A 19,049-nucleotide genomic window follows, 5' to 3' on the forward strand; every position below is an offset into this window, starting at 1 on the left:
CAGGTGGGAGGGGGGGAGTCTCAGGGGACAATGACACCTAGACGGGACAATGACCCCAGGGCTGAGGAGCATCTTTTGAACTTCACCAACCAGATGACACCCTTGCTGGGATGTTAAGATTGACAGACAGCACTTAGGAAGGGGGCAAGGGGGAGGGGAAGGGAGAGGTTGGCACACCTGAGGGAGGAACTGGGACAGGATATTGCTTCACACCGCAACAATAATTACATACAAAACAATTCTGTAAATGAAATTACAAACTACCCCCGGCCGCAATATACTCATTTTGCCTGAGTAAGTTTTAGTCTCAGCTCATTGTCTCTTGATGTCACTCTCTAAGGGGCTTCTGGGGCCTTCTTCACCCGAGAGTGATGGATCCAGGGATTTATGCTTCTTAATCTTGATTGCAGTGAAGGTGGTAAGAGGCGCCTGCGGTAGTCCTTCCCACTGTGGTTCCAAAGTCTTTTCTGCAAGAGGCTTAACATATACATAATCCTCAGGCTGTATGTTATGCACTGGTCCATCTAGCTCCCTGCTCTGAGTTCCAGCCACGTGTTTTTCAATTTCTCTGAGCTATTTGCTTAAAGCCACCATGTAGGTGGCCAATGTTACCTCCTCAATGTGGGTGGACGTTCCCTTTTGTATTTCATATGGTTTTCCATAAAGCATTTCAAAGGGACTCAGCTTTTCTTTAGCCTTAGGTTTAGTGTGAATTCGCAACAATGCCAGTGGAAGAGCTTGGGGCCAGGGTAGATTAACTTCCTGCCTTAGTCGTACAATCTGCTGCTTAATCAAATTATTCATTTTCTCTACCTGGCCACTCGATTGGGGGCAGTATGGACTGTGAAGTTCCCAATCTGTGCTCAGGTGGCTACTAATCTGTTGCACTATTCTGGAAATGAAATGCGATCCTCTGTCTGAAGATACTGTGGCTGGAGCTCCGAAGTGTGGTATTATTTCTTGTAATAATACCCGGGTCACCTCTCGAGCCTTGACAGTTCTGGTGGGGAATGCTTCTGGCCACCCTGAAAATGTATCTGTCAGTACTAATAAATACCAATATGCCCCTTTCCTTGGGAGTTTTGAATAGTCAATTTTCCACTGCTATCCAGGCCCATGGCTCCTCTTAATCTGACCAGGTTTCAGCCTGGGCATATTTTTGGGGTTAGTCTGGAGGCAAAGATCACACTGTTGGGTCACTTGAGTAATAGCAGCATATAAATTCCCAGCAACGATTCTCTCAGTCAAGTAGGTGTTTAGAGTATCTATTCCCCAGTGTGCTTTCTGATGTTCTTCCCTTACTAGTGACCACAACAAATGGGAAGGGATTACCAGCTTCCATTCAATGGTAGCCCACCCTTCTTAGTTATATGTCCCTTTCTGATCTTCAATTAGTTCTCTATCTTCCTCATTATATTCTGGCTTACCTTCAAGGGAAATTTGTCCATCTGGAATTAGGGCTCATTCAATAGTTACCTCATCTTTTGCTGCTTCTTTTGCCTCTCTATCCACCAGCTTATTTCCTTCTTCCAATTCTGAGCTCACTCTTTGGTGTGCCTTAATATGCATAATTGCTACTTTTTCAGGCAGCTGAACTGCTTCCAGCTGCTGGATTATCTCTTATGCATGTTTGATGTTCTTTCCCTGTGAGGTCAGCAGTCCCCTCTCTTTCCAGATGGCTCCATGTGCATGCACAAATTCGAATGCATACCTCGAGTCTGTATAGATGTTTATTCTCTTTCCTTTTGCTATTTCCAAGGCATGGGTCAGTGCAATTATCTCAGCCTTCTGCGCAGAGGTGCCTGTTGGTAAACGTCCAGGCTCTATTACCTCTCTGCATGTAGTCACTGCGTACCCAGCATATCGCTTTCTACTGGCAACATAGCTACTCCCGTCCACGAACCAGGTCTCTGCATCATCTAAAGGAGTTTCCTTTAGGTCTGGGCAGCTGTAGTAATGTTGTAGACATCTTTTCATTAAAAATCTTTTCTTAGGATTTTTTCCTCCTGAGAAGCTGAGAGGCCTCAGAAACAAAATGTAAACAATGATTATCTGCTGCTGTGGAATGCAACAGTTGGATCCGTGATTGGTCTCCTGTAGATATTTGGAATTAATGGCCAATCACGGCAGAGCTGGCTCTCTCTCTGTCCGAGCCACAGACCTTTGTTATTCATTCTTTTCTATTCTTAGCCTAGCCTTCTGATGAGAACTTTTTCTTCTATTCTTTAGTATAGTTTTAATGTAATATATATATAATAAAATAATAAATCAAGCCTTCTGAAATATGGAGTCAATATCCTCGTCTCTTCCCTCATCTGAAAACCCCTGTGAACACCGTCACAGATGGTGATCCTCGAGTGACTGAAGAAGATTCATCACTTGGTGAGACTCCAGAGGAGCACTGCTACACTGGGTAAATCCCGAGTGTGTGGCCTTGATGGTCACCTCAGAAGTGACCACAGAATTGGATTCTATCCAGGAGCTGAAGAACTGAAGATCTTGATTTGGACAGAGTTCACAGCCAAGGCTGACCACAAAGAGAACCTTTTGAAAAGTTTCCAGGGAAAATGTCCAGAAAGCCTAGCAGCACCATGCAGCCTGCCAGAGCGTGGTGGACACTGTCACAAGGTACTGTTAACTCTTCCCTTCCTGACGATGCTGACCTTCACAGAATGTGACTGCACATGCGGGTGAGGGTCCCCACAGAGGCAGAGGTTCCTTTCTCCCCCTCAGAGGAGAAATTTATTGGCCTCTGGCAAAAATGGGCTGAAGAGGACAGAATTCCTATGGTGCAGAGACATTTCTATGAGGTTTTTTGATGGGCAAAGTTCTATGGGTTTCTTACAAATGTGCTCTACGCCCTTGATATGTACATATGGGAATGTATGGAATCCATTTTTGAAGCTGCCGTGGACCTTGGATTTGGGTACCCACGGATTCATCCGTCATACAGGACGCTTTTCCCAGTCTTGAAACGGAAAGCAGCTGCGTTTCAGTGGATTGCTGATTTCAGGGGGCAGGCCCTGTTCCCCCCAATTCCCACGGGAGAAGACCCTTTGTAGGAAGACGATCTACTGCTTCCTAGCCCCCCTGAGTCGCAGCGGGGGGGCGAAGTTTTGTCCACAGCCGAAGAAGCTTATTTTCTATGTCTTTGGAGCATGCTCAGACGGAGCCGCTTTTCCCTCCCCTCATTGCTCTCAGGAGGGGATCTGAGTGGGCTGCGCCGCCCCAGCCAGCGCCGCGAGCACCGCCCCAGCCAGCGCCGCGAGCACCGCCCCGGCCAGCCCCGTGGACCCCGCCCCGCTCAGCTCCGCAGGCGGCACCGGTCCATGTGACCCCGCCTCCCGGGCCCGTGGGGCTGCCCCAACCTGCCCCAACCTGCCCCGCGGGTGCTTCCTCGTGCAGCCCCTCTCGCGGTCGCCCTTCCAGCAGAACCTGTGTGAGCTCTGGCTGCAGCAGCAACACTCCCGCTGCCCCGCCCGGCTGTCTTGCCGCTTTCCATGTCGGCTCCGCCGTTTTTGCAGTCTGCGCCTGCGCTGCAGATTCTGGAACCCGGAGTAGACGCAGCTGCTGCCTCCGGCCCAGCAGGGGATGCACTCCCTCCGGCCGTGCCGCCCCCACCGGCCCCCCCGGCGGCCTCGTCGCCTTCCGCCGAAACGATCCTGGTTTGGGATGACGCTGACAACAGCGCCGAACCCGCGGGACCCTCATCAGAGTCGCCCGCGGTCCCGCTGCGCCCAGCGGCACTTCCTGCAACCAGCGTAACTTCCCCTCCAAGTTCTTCGGGCTGTCCCAGGGCTGCCCTTGCGAGGCGAGCTGGGACAGAGGAAGGGAGCGTCGGCCTCTCCTTCCGTGGAGGAGGCATGGCTCGACAGCTGAGTGTGGGCGCACACCATCTGCCTGCTTTCAAACTCAGCATTTTTGGCGGGTTGGTGGATGTTTTGTCGGCGGTTCCCCCTTGGGGGTTCCAGAGGTCCCTGCCATCCCTCGCGCGGCCCAGCGGTGAGGGGGAGGTGGCTCTCGAAAGTTCGGCCTCTGGTCCCGAGCCCAGAGAGGGTTGGTGTGGTGCCGTGGGGCAGGAGGCGGGAACATCTTTTTCATTTGCATTGCAGAGGCGGGGGAAACAGCAGAAAGCGGCCATCACTCGCTTGCTGTGGGGACGAACCATCCCCAGATACGAGATGACGATTCTCGGGAAAGCTTCTCTTCCCCAGGCACTGGTCTGTACTGGGAGTCAGGGGAGGAGGAAGCATTTGGTCACTCGTTTTGCCATTCCATTGGCAGCAGGGTGCTGGTTTGTGAGAACACAGAGCCTGCCGCATGGGCCGGGACTGGGCTGTTTGGCTTGGTTCCCTGGGCCAGGGCCACCGCCCGGCTGGATGTTGGGCTTGGGGGCTTTGCTTCCCCGGTCAGGTACGGGGCCACCGTTCTGTGGGCCAGGTCTGGGGTTCCCGATCCTTCCAAGAGGGCCAGGGTGCCCCAGGGCCTCTCAGGCTCTCTGCTGCTGCTTTTTCCAGAAAAAAATAAATATAAAGGGTTGAAAGAGCTAGTAGCAGCTCAGAAGCATTGAAGAGCCAAAAATTAGCCTCAGCTCAAGTTGTTCAATAAAGGGCTGTGGCCAAGACATTCCAGAAATTTTCTCAAAATTCTTTGAAATTGTTTGATGACTGTCAATGGATTTTTTGATAACTATTGATGAATTTTTCTTTAGCAATTTGTTGTTTCAGGATTCTGCAAGCCTGTTTCAGGACAAAAAGGGACTTTCAGAGATGTTAAAGGGGAACATCTTCAGTCCATGGACTTTTCCTGAAACTCAGCTGTTTGGACTTGAACTTTCTTTGCATTGTTTTTCTTATATTGTAAGATTGTTTTAGCGATATGATAGAATTTGATGTTTTACGGGTGAAGAATTTCCCTGATCATTCCACATCAGCACTTGATTGAGGTTTGATTGGCAACAGATAACCTGTCAAGTGTTTCTTCTTTCCTCTGCATGAGCCCAGCAGAGAAAATTACAAACACTTTTCTTTATAATTTAACTAAATAAAAAAAGGTGACATGTTGCAGACATCTTTTCATTAAAAATCTTTCCTTAGGATTTTTGCCTCCTGAAAAGCTGAGAGGCCTCAGAAACAAAATGTAAACAATTATTATCTGCTGCTGTGGAATGCAACAGGTGCATCCGTGATTGGTCTCCTGTAGATGTTTGGAATTAATAGCCAATTATGGCAGACCTGGCTCTCTCTCTGTCCAAGCCACAGACCTTTGTTATTCATTCTTTTCTATTCTTAGCCTAGCCTTCTGATGAGAACTTTTTCTTCTATTCTTTTAGTATAGTTTTAATGTAATATATATATATATAATAAAATAATAAATCAAGCCTTCTGAAATATGGAGTCAACATCCTCGTCTCTTCCCTCATCTGAAAACCCCAGTGAACACTGTCACAGAGTAAGTAGCTTTAATGGTCTCCAGGCAATCGTGGTGTACTGCTTCTCCTTGATTTCCACCGAGAAAAGAAGCTGGGTTGACAATATTAGTCACCACTATCTCTACACCATCTTTTTCTACCATGATGGCCTGGTATTTCAGAAACCTCTGTGGTGAAAGCCAGTGGCCGCCCTTTACTTTTTGTACTGCGGACACTGTGTGGGACACCAGCACAGTCATTTTCTGTCCCAGGGTAAACTTGCGTGCCTCTTGAATATTCAGCACGACTGCTGCTACATCTCTGAGGTAACCTGGCCATCCTTTGGCCATTGCATCTAGTTGCTTGTAGAAGCAAGCAACTGCTCTCTGAATCGACCTAAGTCCTGAGCCAGTATTCCCAGGGCAATTACCTATCTTTCATGGGAAGATAGAATGGTTTACTTACATTTGGAAGTCCTAAAGCTGGAGCTGATATAAGGGCACTCTTTAGCTGGTGAAAGGCCCTGGTGGCTTCCTTTGTCCACTGGAGATCTGTTTCCATTGGCAATAAGAGAATAGAGGGGTCTGACCAGCAGTCCATAATCATAAACCCACAGCCGGCACTACCCTTTCATGCCTAAGAAGGTTCGGAGTTTCTTTGTTGTTTGGGGTTTTGGGGTTTGGCATATGGCTTCTTTGTGAGCTTGCCCTAAAGTCTGTTGCTCAGCACTCACTTCCTGCTTTATGTAGATTACTTTCCGTTTCACTACCTGTGCCTTTTTCTTTGATACTTTATATCTTTGGAGTCCTAGGAAATTCAAAAGGCTTACCGTCCAGGCCACACAAGCTTCCCTCATTTGAGTGGCTACTAGAAGATCATCCACATACTGTAATAGCCTTCCTTCCTCATGTGGAGCGTCTCAGGACTCCAGATCTTTTGCAAGTTGTTCCCCAAACAGAGTGGAGGATTTTTTGAAACTTTGAGGCAACACGGCCCATGTGAGCTGGGTTTTGCACCTGCTTTTAGGGCTTCCTCATTCGAATGCAAAAATTTTCTGGGTTGCTTCATGGATAGGGAGGCAAAAGAAGGCATCTTTTAGGTCTAAAAATGTAAACCAGGTTAGTTCAGGTGTTAGACAAGTTAATAAAGTATATGGATTGGCTATCACAGGATTTAAATCTTCTGTTACTTTATTGACAGCCCTCAAATCCTGTACTATCTGGTATGACCCATCAGATTTCTGAACAGGTAAAATGGGAGTATTGAAATCAGATTGGCATTCTTTCAATAACCCTAACCACAGAAAATTTTCAATTATTGGGCTACTTCCTTCCTTGTCTTCTTTTTTTGGGGGGGGTACTGATTAATTCTCACTGGTTGTGTCCTTTCCTTAAGCTTAATTACTATGAGGGAGGCATTTTTTGCCCTCCCTGGTGAATTAGAGGCCCATACCCCAGGAAATACTTGACTTAATACCTTTTTATTAATTTCCTTCTTAATTTCAGTGGCTGTTAAGGTTAAACTTAACACCTCTATATTCTTTTGATCATTCATCTCCAGAGTAACCTCCTCATTTTTGAATTTAATGGTTGCTTGTAGCTGTTCCAATAAATCTCTTGCTAAAAGTGCCTTTGGCGAATTGGGCATATACAAAAACTTATGAATACTCTATTGTTTTCCCAATTTATACCTCAAAGGTTTTCAAAAATATGCCTTTTCAGAATGGCTGGTTTCCTCCCGCACTACAACATAATCATTTTCCACAGGTACTAAAGCTTTATTTAAAATTGAATATGTGGCCCCTGTATCAACTAAAATTTCCACCCTTTTCCCTTTTTCCCCCAGCCTCATTGTTATAACCAGTGGATCCTCTGGGGTATAATCCCTCAGTCCTCCTCAGTTGTTTTGTACGTGTGCAGCCACTTGTCAGTCACCTCTTCTTTGTTCTGGGCATTGATTTTTCCAGTGATGTTGTATTGCACTAAATAGTTATTTAGTTGCTGTTTTGCACTGGGTGATTGAAAATTTTTACTGAGTATGTTATGTAACGTCGAGTGTTATTTTTCTTCCCCCATCACATAGTCTTTCCCTCATGCACCCCTCTGCTATACCCCCTGGTGGTCTGTTCCCTGGTTACCCCTCCCCTCGCCCCTCCTCAATGGTATCCCATTGGCTGCGGTCCTCTTCCCACGCCCCCATCCCCTCAGGTATAAAAGTCCACTGCAAGACGGTCACATCCTCTTATTCATGTGGAAGGTAGCTAGAACCTGAAGTGTCTCCTCCCAAGCCAATATATAGGACACTCGTCCCCACGTGGAGAAGAGCGCTTCTCGTCTTTTACTTTGTCCATGTAAGACCGTGTGGGCTAGGGTCCGAGCTAGCCGGGCTGGACCCTTACAACAGCCCAAGATACACGGATTCTTAGAGGTGGCACCCCACATGGTCATCTCCCACGATGGTCACGAAGGAGCTGGTAATTCCCATGAGTGGATTACGTTAGCTTTTGGGACTTTCACCTTCCTCTGACTTCTTCATCGCGTTTTTGTCGGCAAGAAGGCTAGAGGGTTGAATCAGGAACCCACCGCGCACCTGGTGGACTGATTTCGGACGAGGACTTCTTTACCGCTGTCCCAGCCAACCAAAGTCCCCAAGAGGGGTAAGTATTCCCTGCGAGTGGTAGTGGGACCCCGGGGGGCCCCCCAGAGGTTGGTGGTGAGCTCCTGGTGCAGGGAATGGTCCAGTCCCGAGAGTGAGGGTTTGCGGGTCTGCGCGGTCGAACGTGGGTGGAGCGGCTTTGGCACTGTGGCAGCACCTGTGTGAGGTTCCTGAGGCTGCATGGTTCCATTGGTCGGGTCCTCAAGGCTTGCAGCTCCAAGAAGCGGCGGCACCGTCGCGTGCAGTGTAATTCTGCAGCGCGGGCAGGTTTGGCGGTAAACTCGGTAGCACGGGCAGCTTTTGGCGTGGCGGTGGCACAAGCGGTGGCAGAGTAGCTACGGCTTGTGTTTTTGCAGTGAGCGGTTGCGCCCGGGCGGCGGCGGACCAGCACAGGCGGCTCTGAGCACCTGCGTGGCGGCCATGTGGCGCGGGGAGCCGGCAGCTACCGCCCGCTATTTTAAAAGCCATGCGGTTTGGGCGCAAGCAGTTTCGTCTTTTCCCCGGAGAGGAAGGGAAGGGAGGCTGCCCGGATTCTTTCTTGGATTTGCTGTGGACTCAGTGCTTTCAGTTTTTTGTTTGTGCTGACTGTAAAGAAGGTAGATTGAGTGCTGCAGAGAGCAAATAACATCAGAATGGGTGCAAAGTTTTCTGCAACACAGAGAAGCATTTATATCCTCGTTTTAGATACCCTAAGTAGTGGAAACACTAAGGTTTCCAAAGCAGTTTTAAAACAGTTTGTTTGCTGGATATCTTTTCATTTTCCTCAGTTTACCCAGCAGAATGTTAATTCTGTTTCTGCCTGGGACAAAACTGGAGCTTTGTTAACAGCAAAAGCAGAACAGGGAGATGAGACAGTGTTTCAATTTTTTCCTACGTTCCTGGTGATTCAGAAAGAAGTCCTAAAGCGGGATTTGAAAGGACATCCAGAGCAAATCTCCCCTCCTGCGGCTTCTCCTACCCCTCCTCCCAAACCCTCTGCCCCTGAACTGAGAGAGATGAGCAAGGCTCCCGAGCAATCACAGGGTACCTGGCACTGACACTGTTTCCCTGGCATCCCACCTCCCTCTCAGTACCCTGGCTCTGGCAGTTGTGCGCAGGCTGACGGACCACTTTCCCTGCACCCCTCTAACTTAGCTCCGGTTACCCCAATTTCGTGTTCTGACCCCCCCATTCCCAAAATGGCTATGACCACATGGTTGGCATTCAGGATACTGCTGACTGCATAGTCGGAGCCCAAAATGGCTGCATCCACGTGTTTCAGCCCTCAACTTAGCCTTCATCTCCCCACAATCTCGTCCACCTGTCCCCTCCCCTTGGATGCTCCTCCCCCTCTCTTCATGTCCCTGCCCTCTGTGACGTCATCCTGTGTAGCTGCCCCCAGTTCCCACGGTTGCCCTGCCCCCCTGCCTGTTCCTGTTTCCCATACTCCCTTGCAAGGGTCCCAAGAGGGTGGGGCTGAAAGGCTAGGGGGATGGGCCCCTGCCTGGTTCCCATGGGGGTGGGGCATGAGGAGGGGATGTCCCCCCTCCCAGTTACCAAGGCTCTGGGGTAGGGGGTGCAGAGGCAGGGGGTGTACCCACTCCCAGTCCCCATGGGGGTGGGGTGAAGGGTGTTTCCCCTCCTGCTTCCCAAGGCAGTGGGGGTGGGGGAGGGGGTGGTTCCCTTCCCAGTTCCCATGAGGGTGGTACAGGAGGAAAGGGTGGTCCCCCTGCTGGGTCCCACAGGGGTGGGGCTGAAAAGGAAAACCCTGGGGTTCAAAACCAGGAGGAAGAAGTAATTCTCTTGGTAGCCCCTGTTCAATACAGAGGTGGTAGGGCCGGCCCGAGAACCTACCAGCCCTTTTTATATCAGACAAAGCATGAGTTATATAAAAGTAAATTAGAATTTGGGAGAAATAGTGAAATTTTTAGAAGCGTGATGAAAGCTACATCAACATCCCTTGAATTTGTTCCTACTGACCTCCTAGATATTTTCTGGTGCCTGCTTACCCAGTCAGAATTATCTATGGGAAAGCTCCTGGAAGAGATCTCTCAGGGATCTCTTGGAGGAACTTAAGCAAACCCCCCAGGGTGCCAAAGATTTAGAAAATAATAACATTACTTATGAACATCTGTGCGGCGAGGGGGAGTGGGCTAAGCCTGAGGACCAAGCTCGGGTGTTATCAAAATTCATTCTAGATAAGATTTCAAAGGCTGTGAATAAGGCTTTTAACCAGCTACCAACTGTTGAAGCCAGTGGTAGTTTCCTTGACATTAAACAGTCTCCTTCAGAAAGTTTCTTGTAGTTTGTCGACCAACTCTGTGCACAGGTTGAGAGACAAGTACGGACCCCAAGACACAAGTGGAGATAGTGAAAGAGATGGCACAGAGGAATGCAAATGAAGTCTGCAGCGGGGTGCTCCTGGGACTGCCTCTCAACCCTCCACCTACACTGTTAGAGATGATGGAAGCCTGTGCTAGGAAGGCGGAACTCTTCACTGCACGGGAGGCGTGGTCAAGGCCAAAAAACCCAGAGACTGTGGCAGTTGTATCTCCAGGAGTCAGGAGGCAACAGATGTCACCAGAGCAACTTCAACATGTTATTTGCTTCATATGCAAAAAAACAAGAAACTTTGCCTAAGACTGTCACCAAAGCCAGCAACAAAAGACACCCTTCACACCAAAAAAGCTACGATGTGAGCGCGCACCTTCCCCGCGCCATGACATAAATGCAGCGGGCTTTCCAAAGGGGAAAACCTCCCTCAGAACAGAAAAGGGGGAGGAAGGGAAGCAGGGCGTGGGAAAGCAAAATAACTGTATACAAGATAAAATCTGGTGGCCTCACAAGAGTTTCAAGATTGTGACCACCAAAGCTTTTGTTTTCAGGTCTACCCAGTGGACATTCATTGGAGTGGACCTACCGGAGGACTCGCAGAACTTGACAAAAGATCGCGCAAGATTGGACAGTGAGTACTTTGTTATTGGGGACACTGCACACACACCCATGGAGATTGAGGTGGCTCCCATGACCATCAAGGGGAACATACCTAACCTCATTCTCCTGGCGTGCTGTCCACAGCCACCCTTTTATTTGGCCAAGGGGCAAATCATCGCCCAGGCCATTCCTGTTCCAGCAGAAATTTCAGTAGAGGACAAGGCACCAGGTGTATACTGGGCAGAAGTGGTTGGTGAGGACAAACCCATTATGGGATGCAACCTAATGTGTGGAGCAGAACATCCCCACGTGGAAAGGTTGCTTGACACAGGGGCAGATGTGACAATCATACCTGAAAGGTTGTGGCTGTCACATTGGGATTTGCAGCCCGTGGCTGGTGAAATCCAAGGTGTAGGAGGAGTCACATTGGCTAAGATATCAAAAAGCATCATGCAAATTGAGGGACCAGATGGAAAACTGGCCAGTGTCCACCCATTTTTTACTAATTACAAAGCTCCCTTGTGGGGTAGAGACAGCATGTCCCAGTGGGGGGATCAAATGGGTCATCCCTAAGACATCCCAGGATTTTCAGAAGCAGCCACTGTGGAGTGCCTTGCCAAAGAGTTAACATAGCTGAAAAATGATCCAGCCTGGGTAAAACAGTGGCCACTCAGTAATGAGAAGATAGAGGCGCTCGAGGAGCTTGTGGAAGAACAATTGGCTAAAGGACACATTGAAGAGACAACTAGCTGCTGGAATTTCCTAGTCTTTGTAATAAAAAAGCCAGGGAAGGAGAAGTGGTGGCTCCTCCATGATTTAAGAGAAATAAACTAAGTAATTGTGGACATGGGATCTCTCCAACCAGGGATGCCCTCCCCAATGATGCTCCCCCAAAATTGGCTGGAAATGCTGGAAAGTATTGCCTCGAAGGATGAAATTCAGTCCATCCATCTGCCAGTGGTACGTGGCTTCATTACTGTCCCCAGTGTGCACCCAGAAAAAAGAGGCAATCATCCTGCACTACATGGATGATGTGCTTGTGTGTGCCCCCGATGACATAATACTCCAAGACACACTTGACCTAATGATTAAAGTTTTAACCTCTGCTGGATTCCAACTGCAGGAAGATAAGGTTCAGAGGATGCCACCTTGGAATTACCTGGGCTTGCAAATCACTGCGCGGATCTTTTTTCCACAGAAGTTGGAAATTAAGAGTGATCCCAAAACACTAGCAGATCTCCATTCCTTGTGTGGGTCTTTGCACTGGGTCAGGCCTTGGCTGGGCCTCACCAACGAGTACCTAGCTACCCATCTCAACTTACTGAAGTGAGAGAGAGAGCTAGCCTCTCCCAGGGAACTAACCCCAGAGGCAAAAACCACCCTCCAAAAAGTGCAGAAGGCTTTGGCTGAGAAGCAGGCTCATTGTTTTTAGCCCGAGCTGCCTTTCGAATTCATTGTTTTGGGGAAGTTACCACACATGCACGGGTTGATATTCTAGTGGTTAGAAGGGCAGAAGGATCCACTTCTAATCATAGAGTGGGTTTTCCTCTCCCACCAGTGATCCAAGACCATCACACAGCCACAGGAGCTAATAGCTCAGCTGATCTGGAAGGCCAGGGTAAGATTGCATTAGCTGGCTGGTTGTGACTTTCCGTGTATTCACCTTCCAGTCAGCCTTTCTAAGGAGGAAAAGAACTCTCCTGAGAGGTTAACCAAAGAGATGCTCAAACACCTGCTCCAAAGCAATTCCAGTCTCCAGCTATCTCTGGACAGCTACAGTGGACAGGTATCAGTCCAAGCCCCCTCACACAAGCTGTTTAAGGAGGAATTCCACCTCATTGCTCCTGAGAAAAGGAGTCGTGGGCCACTCAAGGCACTTACAGTGTTCACTGACACGTCCGGGGCATCCCACAAGTCGATTATAACTTGCAGAAATCCCCAGATCCAGCATTGGGAAGCTGATGTTGAGTTTGTGGAGGGGTCACCATTATGTTGAAAGCGAAGGGAGACGACCCATCTTTGTTGATCAGCATCGAACTCCAATTTATTGATCTTACTTACACACTTTAGAGTGGTGTTAATTAAACTCATGCATATTGCAAAATCCGAACTCCTCATAGGCTACAGCTAAAACATTAATCCCTCCTTTTGTTTTCAATACCTGTGGTTTGTTATTGAAACCAAGATTTATTTTCTCACCCTGTTATGAAAGCTCTCAAGGCCTCCATGTTATTGAAGACAGGCTTGAGAACTTAGCTGTTTACAGAAACAGGCTGTGAGAATTTGCTCCTCACAGCTGCCTTTTAAGCCATTTCTGAGCAAAATTCTCCAACAGTCGCCCCAGATCGCTGAACTGGCCGCAGTCGAGAGAGCCTTTGAGAAGTTCTCGGAGCCAATTAATTTGGTTACCGATTCAGCCTATGTTGCAGGAGTAGTGTCCAGGGCGGAGCAGGCAGTTCTCAAAGACATCAAGAATGAGCATCTCTTCAGGTTGCTCTCAAAACTAATTTATTTAGTTTGGCAGCGGGAGCACCCTTTCTATGTGATGCACGTGATGTCACACACCGATCTGCCAGGCGAGGTCGCAGAAGGTAATAGCAAAGCAGATTCCCTTGCTGCCCCAGCAGAAATGGCACGCTTTCTGGAGGTCTTCCAACAGGCAAAGCTAAGTCACCAGCAATACCATCAAAATATTCCAGGTCTAATCCATCAGTTACAGCTAACACAAAGTCAGACTCAAGCCATTGTGGCCACCTGTCCCAATTGCCAGCTTCAGGCAGTGCCATCACTGTGTGTTGGAGTTAACCCCTGAGGCCTTGGAAGCTGTGAAGTGTGGCAGACAGATGTCACTCACATTCCCAGTTTTGGTCGCATGAAATATGTGCATGTCAGCATAGACACATATTGAGGTGCAGTTTATGACTCTGCCAACGCAGGGGAAAGGGCTGTGCATGCCAAACAACACTTGGTGCAAGCCTTTTCAGTACTGGGGATCCCTAGGGAGATTAGGACTGACGATGGCCCAGCGTATGCCTCCACGGAGTTCCTAGAGTTTGTCCAGGAGTGGGGAGTGGAGCATAAGACAGGCATTCCCCACTCCCCCACAGGTCAAGCTGTGATCGAGCATGCCCACCATACACTCAAAGAAGTCCTGGCTAGGCATGGCAGTTCTGCAGCGTGGATGACTCCACAACAAAAGCTCTGCAAAGCCCTTTTTACCATCAATTTTTTGAATTGTTTATTGAAAACATGAATCCTCCAGTAATACGTCATTTCAGTAATAACAATTGGTTTAAGTTGTCACAGCGTCCACCAGTTCTCATTAAGGACCCAGAAACTTGGGAAACCAAGGGTCCTTATGAGCTCATCACCTAGGGGTGTGGTTATGTGTGTGTATCCACCCCCTCAGGCCCTCAGTGGCCCAAAAGTGGGTAAAACCTTTCATCCCCAAAAATCCAGTTCCAGCAGACAGGGATAAGAAGCAAGCAGCTGTTGCCTCAAAGAGAAGACTCCGCCAGAAAAAGGAGGAAGAATCTTCCTAAAAGAGCTGCAGTCCGGCAGACCCATGAACTTGAATATGTTTTTTTATTTTTATTTTTGTTTTGTAGAAAAGAAAATCTTCCTCCCACCTAACCTCACAGTGAGCCCTGTCCGAGTTGTCATCCTGTTTGCGCTGAGCAGTCTGACAGCTGCGTGGATCGTTACACAGCTACGCCAAAACATCTGGGTGACCCTGGCACAGACACTCCAACAGGAAAATATATGCCTGTCCACAGCAGCAGTGAAAGACCCAATGTCTACCTGCTTGGTAGGGATTCCATTGCAAGCTGAAGAGTTTACAGACAAGTTAGATATGCCTATACTGTAGTGAAACCCAAAGGTTTAGCCAGGGCCTCATGGAGAATCTGAATAATAGAAATGCTGACACAGCAGCAAACAAGTTTCCTGACTCCAGGGACATTCACCCTATAACCTATCCCTATAACCACATTAGGCAGTATCTTGTTAACCCTACTATTGGTCACTTATGGTCCCTCTAACCTTTTGCCATTGGTCAGGATTGGAACCGGGCCAAGGCTATAAAAGTAGCATACTGTACCCCTACTAACTCGGAAGAAGAAGAGCTGAGACCCTTCACGGACCCCTCCAATAAAGCCATACTCGTGGAACAGCCGGCATCTTCTCCTTCTCCTCTCTCTACCGTCTGCTGGAGCCTCAAGCCAAGGGCAAGCTACCTAGGAAGCAAAGCTGAAATCATAAGAGCTGGATAATCACTATAAGAGCTGAATATCCCCTGCTTGCTAGGGGCTGACCCATGGCCTTGGTCTGAGCGAGCTGGCCTCTGGCACTCAGTCCCCTTGGGGGCTGAGCTCTGGAGCTGTAATAGCTTGCCCTAGGATGAGACCAATTAAGGCTCATTACTATACCTCACCCAAGTCCCAAATCACATCACACACAACCACACAACATCTGTCACTGGCGAGCTATAATGATTAAAAACCCCATAGAAGAGTGGCTGCCAAAGTTACCCAGAGCTGCTCAGGAGCCTCAAGAGTCAGAGCTGCTGGGCTCCTCCCCTGCACGATACTGCATACACTTCTTCTTCATCCCACGTTCCAACACCAAACCTTTTAACAACATTAAACAGTATTGAGAGGAATTCACTACCAAAAGGTAATGTAAGGCTTTAAGCCATGTTGCAGCAGACAATCCATACCATTCACATCCCAAAAGCCTCCCTAAAGGTTTGTTTTTAATTTGTGGGGACTGGGCATGGGCAGGAATCCCCATTCGGCTTTTAGGAGGGCCATGTACCATCGGATGGTTGTCCCTGTTGATACCCTACCAAACCACGATTGGCGAATGGACTCGAAAGAACAATTCAGTCAGCAAAATTCAAAAGAGAAACATTGACAATTTGGATCCAAATTGTGATGCAGAAATCTTCCACTGGGCCAAGTCAAAAAGAATTGCTGTATCCCTGTTCCTTCCATGGGTTGCAGCAGCCAAAGCGCAAGGTGAATTGGGCCACCTGGAGTGCTGGGTAGTCAAACAGGCAAACTTGACATCCACGGCCATCAGCTCCCTCCTAGAGGACAAGGAGATTACCAGGCAGGCCACACTCCAAAATCATGTGGCCATAGATTTCCTTCTGCTGCTGCATGGACACGAGTGCCAGGAATTTGAAGCACTGTGCTGCATGAACCTGACATCAAAAGCCCCCAACGTCCATGCGGCTCTCCAAGAAGTTAAAAGCCTGATTGGACAAGTCAAGCAGGAATCCGAGGACTGGTTCAGCAGACTGTTCAAAGACTGGGGACTCTTGGGGTGGCAGACTTCTATAATTAGGACAATTTTGTTGGTTTTTGCTGTTCTTTTTCTAGTCATTGTTAGCGTTTGGGATTCTGCGTCGCATACTTTTAAAGGCTATCAATGGTTTGGTGGTCTCCACAACCTCAGAAATCAACCACAGAGTTTGTGGACATAAAGCAAATTGACAGGCCCATGAATCATGAGTGGTGGACAAATTCATAATCTGCAGCAGAAATAGTCCGATGCATTTCCTTTTAATTTTGGTTAGAAGAAACGGGGGAGGTGTTGTATTGCACTAAATAGTTTATTTAGTTGCTGTTTTGCACTGGGTGATTGGAAATTTGTACTGAGTATGTTATGTCACGTCGAGTGTTATTTTTCTTCCCCCATCACATAGTCTTTCCCTCATGCACCCCTCTGCTATACCCCCTGGTGGTCTGTTCCCTGGTTACCCCTCCCCTCGCCCCTCCTCAATGGTATCCCATTGGCTGCGGTCCTCTTCCCACGCCCCCATCCCCTCAGGTATAAAAGTCCACTGCAAGAAGGTCACATCCTCTTTTTCATGTGGAAGGTAGCTAGAACCTGAAGTGTCTCCTCCCAAGCCAATATATAGGACACTTGTCCCCACGTGGAGAAGAGCGCTTCTCGTCTTTTACTTTGTCCATGTAAGACCGTGTGGGCTAGGGTCCGAGCTAGCCGGGCTGGACTCATACAACAGCCCAAGAGACACGGATTCTTACAATAAATTGCATATTTTAGAATGGATATTTTTATCTTTCAGATCCCAGAAAACAGCTCCAGAACTTATGAGCTGTTTGCAGATATCATTATCAAGGGTCGCAGATGTTGCCATGAAATCTTGGGCCATGATCCTGTAACTATTGTGATACCTGTACAACAGTGGTATTTTAAATGGTGTTTTCAAAATAATCATAAATTGCAATTTGCTCTATCTTATTTTATAGGCCAGATAATATATCTTTTACCATATCCTATTTTGACTTTGACTATGGATATTCCTTTTCAGGGGAAACAAATTTGTTCTCCTGTTCCAGTGGAAGGTATAACAGTTTTTATAGATGGAGCAGGGAATACTGGAAAAGCAGCTGTAGCCTGGAAAAAGGATGATCATTGGGAATTTGAAGCGATGATTCAACAAGGGTGTCCTCAGCTGGTTGAACTTTGTGCTGTACTTTTGGTTTTTACTTCATTTCCTAATCCTGTAAATATAGTTACTGATTTTGTTTATGTTGCTAATTTAGTAAAACATTTTGATCAAGCTGTGTTATATAATGTTAAGGAGAAACCATTATTTGTCATGTTGCTGAAATTATGGACTGTTATTTGTAATCGAAAGCATTCTTACTTTAGTATGCATATTCATAGTCATACATCGCTACCTGGATTTTTTGTTGAAGGCAATGCCTGTGTGGATTCCCTTGTGCCTGCTACTGAAGTCAAAACTGTACCTAATGTGCTTTAGCAGGCTGTTTTCTGTCATCTATTTTTTCATCAAGGTGCTCAGGTGCTTCATCAACAATTTAAGTTATCACACAGTGAAGCAAAATCAAATATTTCTTCTTGTTTTGATTGTCTCACGACTCATACTTCACAATATTCTGGTACTAATCCTAGAGGTTTACTCCCTTTGCAAGAATGGCAAACTGATGCTGCAAAAATACCTGATTTAGGCCGTTGAAAGTATGTTCATGTTACAATTGATACCTTCTCTCATGCCATGATTACATTAGCATTTGCAGGTGAAACAGCTCAGGATGCTATTTGTCATTTTTGCCATGCTTTTTCTATTTTAGCTTTTCCATCACATATAAAGATGTATAATGGCCCAGCATATGTTTCACAAAAACTGCAGGTGTTTTTCCGTGCCTGGGGTGTTGACCATTCTACTGGTATTCCCCATACTCCAACAGGTCAAGCAATTATTGAGCGCACTCATGGTGTTTTAAAGCATCAGGTTCAAAAACAAAAAGCAGGAATGCAATGGGAACCACCTCAAGTGAGATTAGATAAAGCTGTTTGTTGCCTTCTAGACCAAGGCAGGCGACCTGGTTCTGAGGTACAGCTCGACAGCCCTCTCTCTAGGGCCGTTCGGGCCAATGACATACGCAGACACCAATGTGGTGGACGGTCAAAAGGCGTTTATTACTTCTTCTCATGGGGTCTTATAGTCTTAGGGGTCTCTACGTCAAAAAGGGGTTTGTCCTTCTTACCTATGGTTAGTAGGGGATGGAAAAGTACTGGGTAAGGGATGGAAAGTTACTGGCTTCAGTGGGGCAACATTCCTATTGTTAGTGGGACCACATTCCTATGTTAATTTCTTATCTATGAGTACCTGAGGGTCTTATCTATGGGGAACCGAAGGTCCTAGCTTCCCGTGACATCGCGAAATCTTCCGCAGCGCCTCTTCCCTAGCTACCACAGCTGTTTATGTGTTAAATGTTTTGTGTCCTTTACCTGATTCACAATTGTCTCCTATATTTTATAATTTTTCTTCTTTGAATTCTAAACAACCAAAATTTCATAGAAACATTAAGGTATGGGTTAAGGATTTACTTACTGGAGTGTGGTCTGGTCCAGTGGAATTAATTACTTGGGGAAGGGGATATGCTTGTGTGTCACAGACATCTTTTCATTAAAATCCTTTCTTAGGAATTTTCCTGCTGAAGCTGACAAATTTCAGCAACAAATGTAAACAATGGTTATCTGCTGCTGTGGAATGCAACAGGTTGGATCCATG

Source organism: Melospiza georgiana, chromosome W, assembly GCF_028018845.1.
Source record: "Melospiza georgiana isolate bMelGeo1 chromosome W, bMelGeo1.pri, whole genome shotgun sequence".
In the NCBI taxonomy this organism is placed as follows: Eukaryota; Metazoa; Chordata; class Aves; order Passeriformes; family Passerellidae; genus Melospiza; species Melospiza georgiana.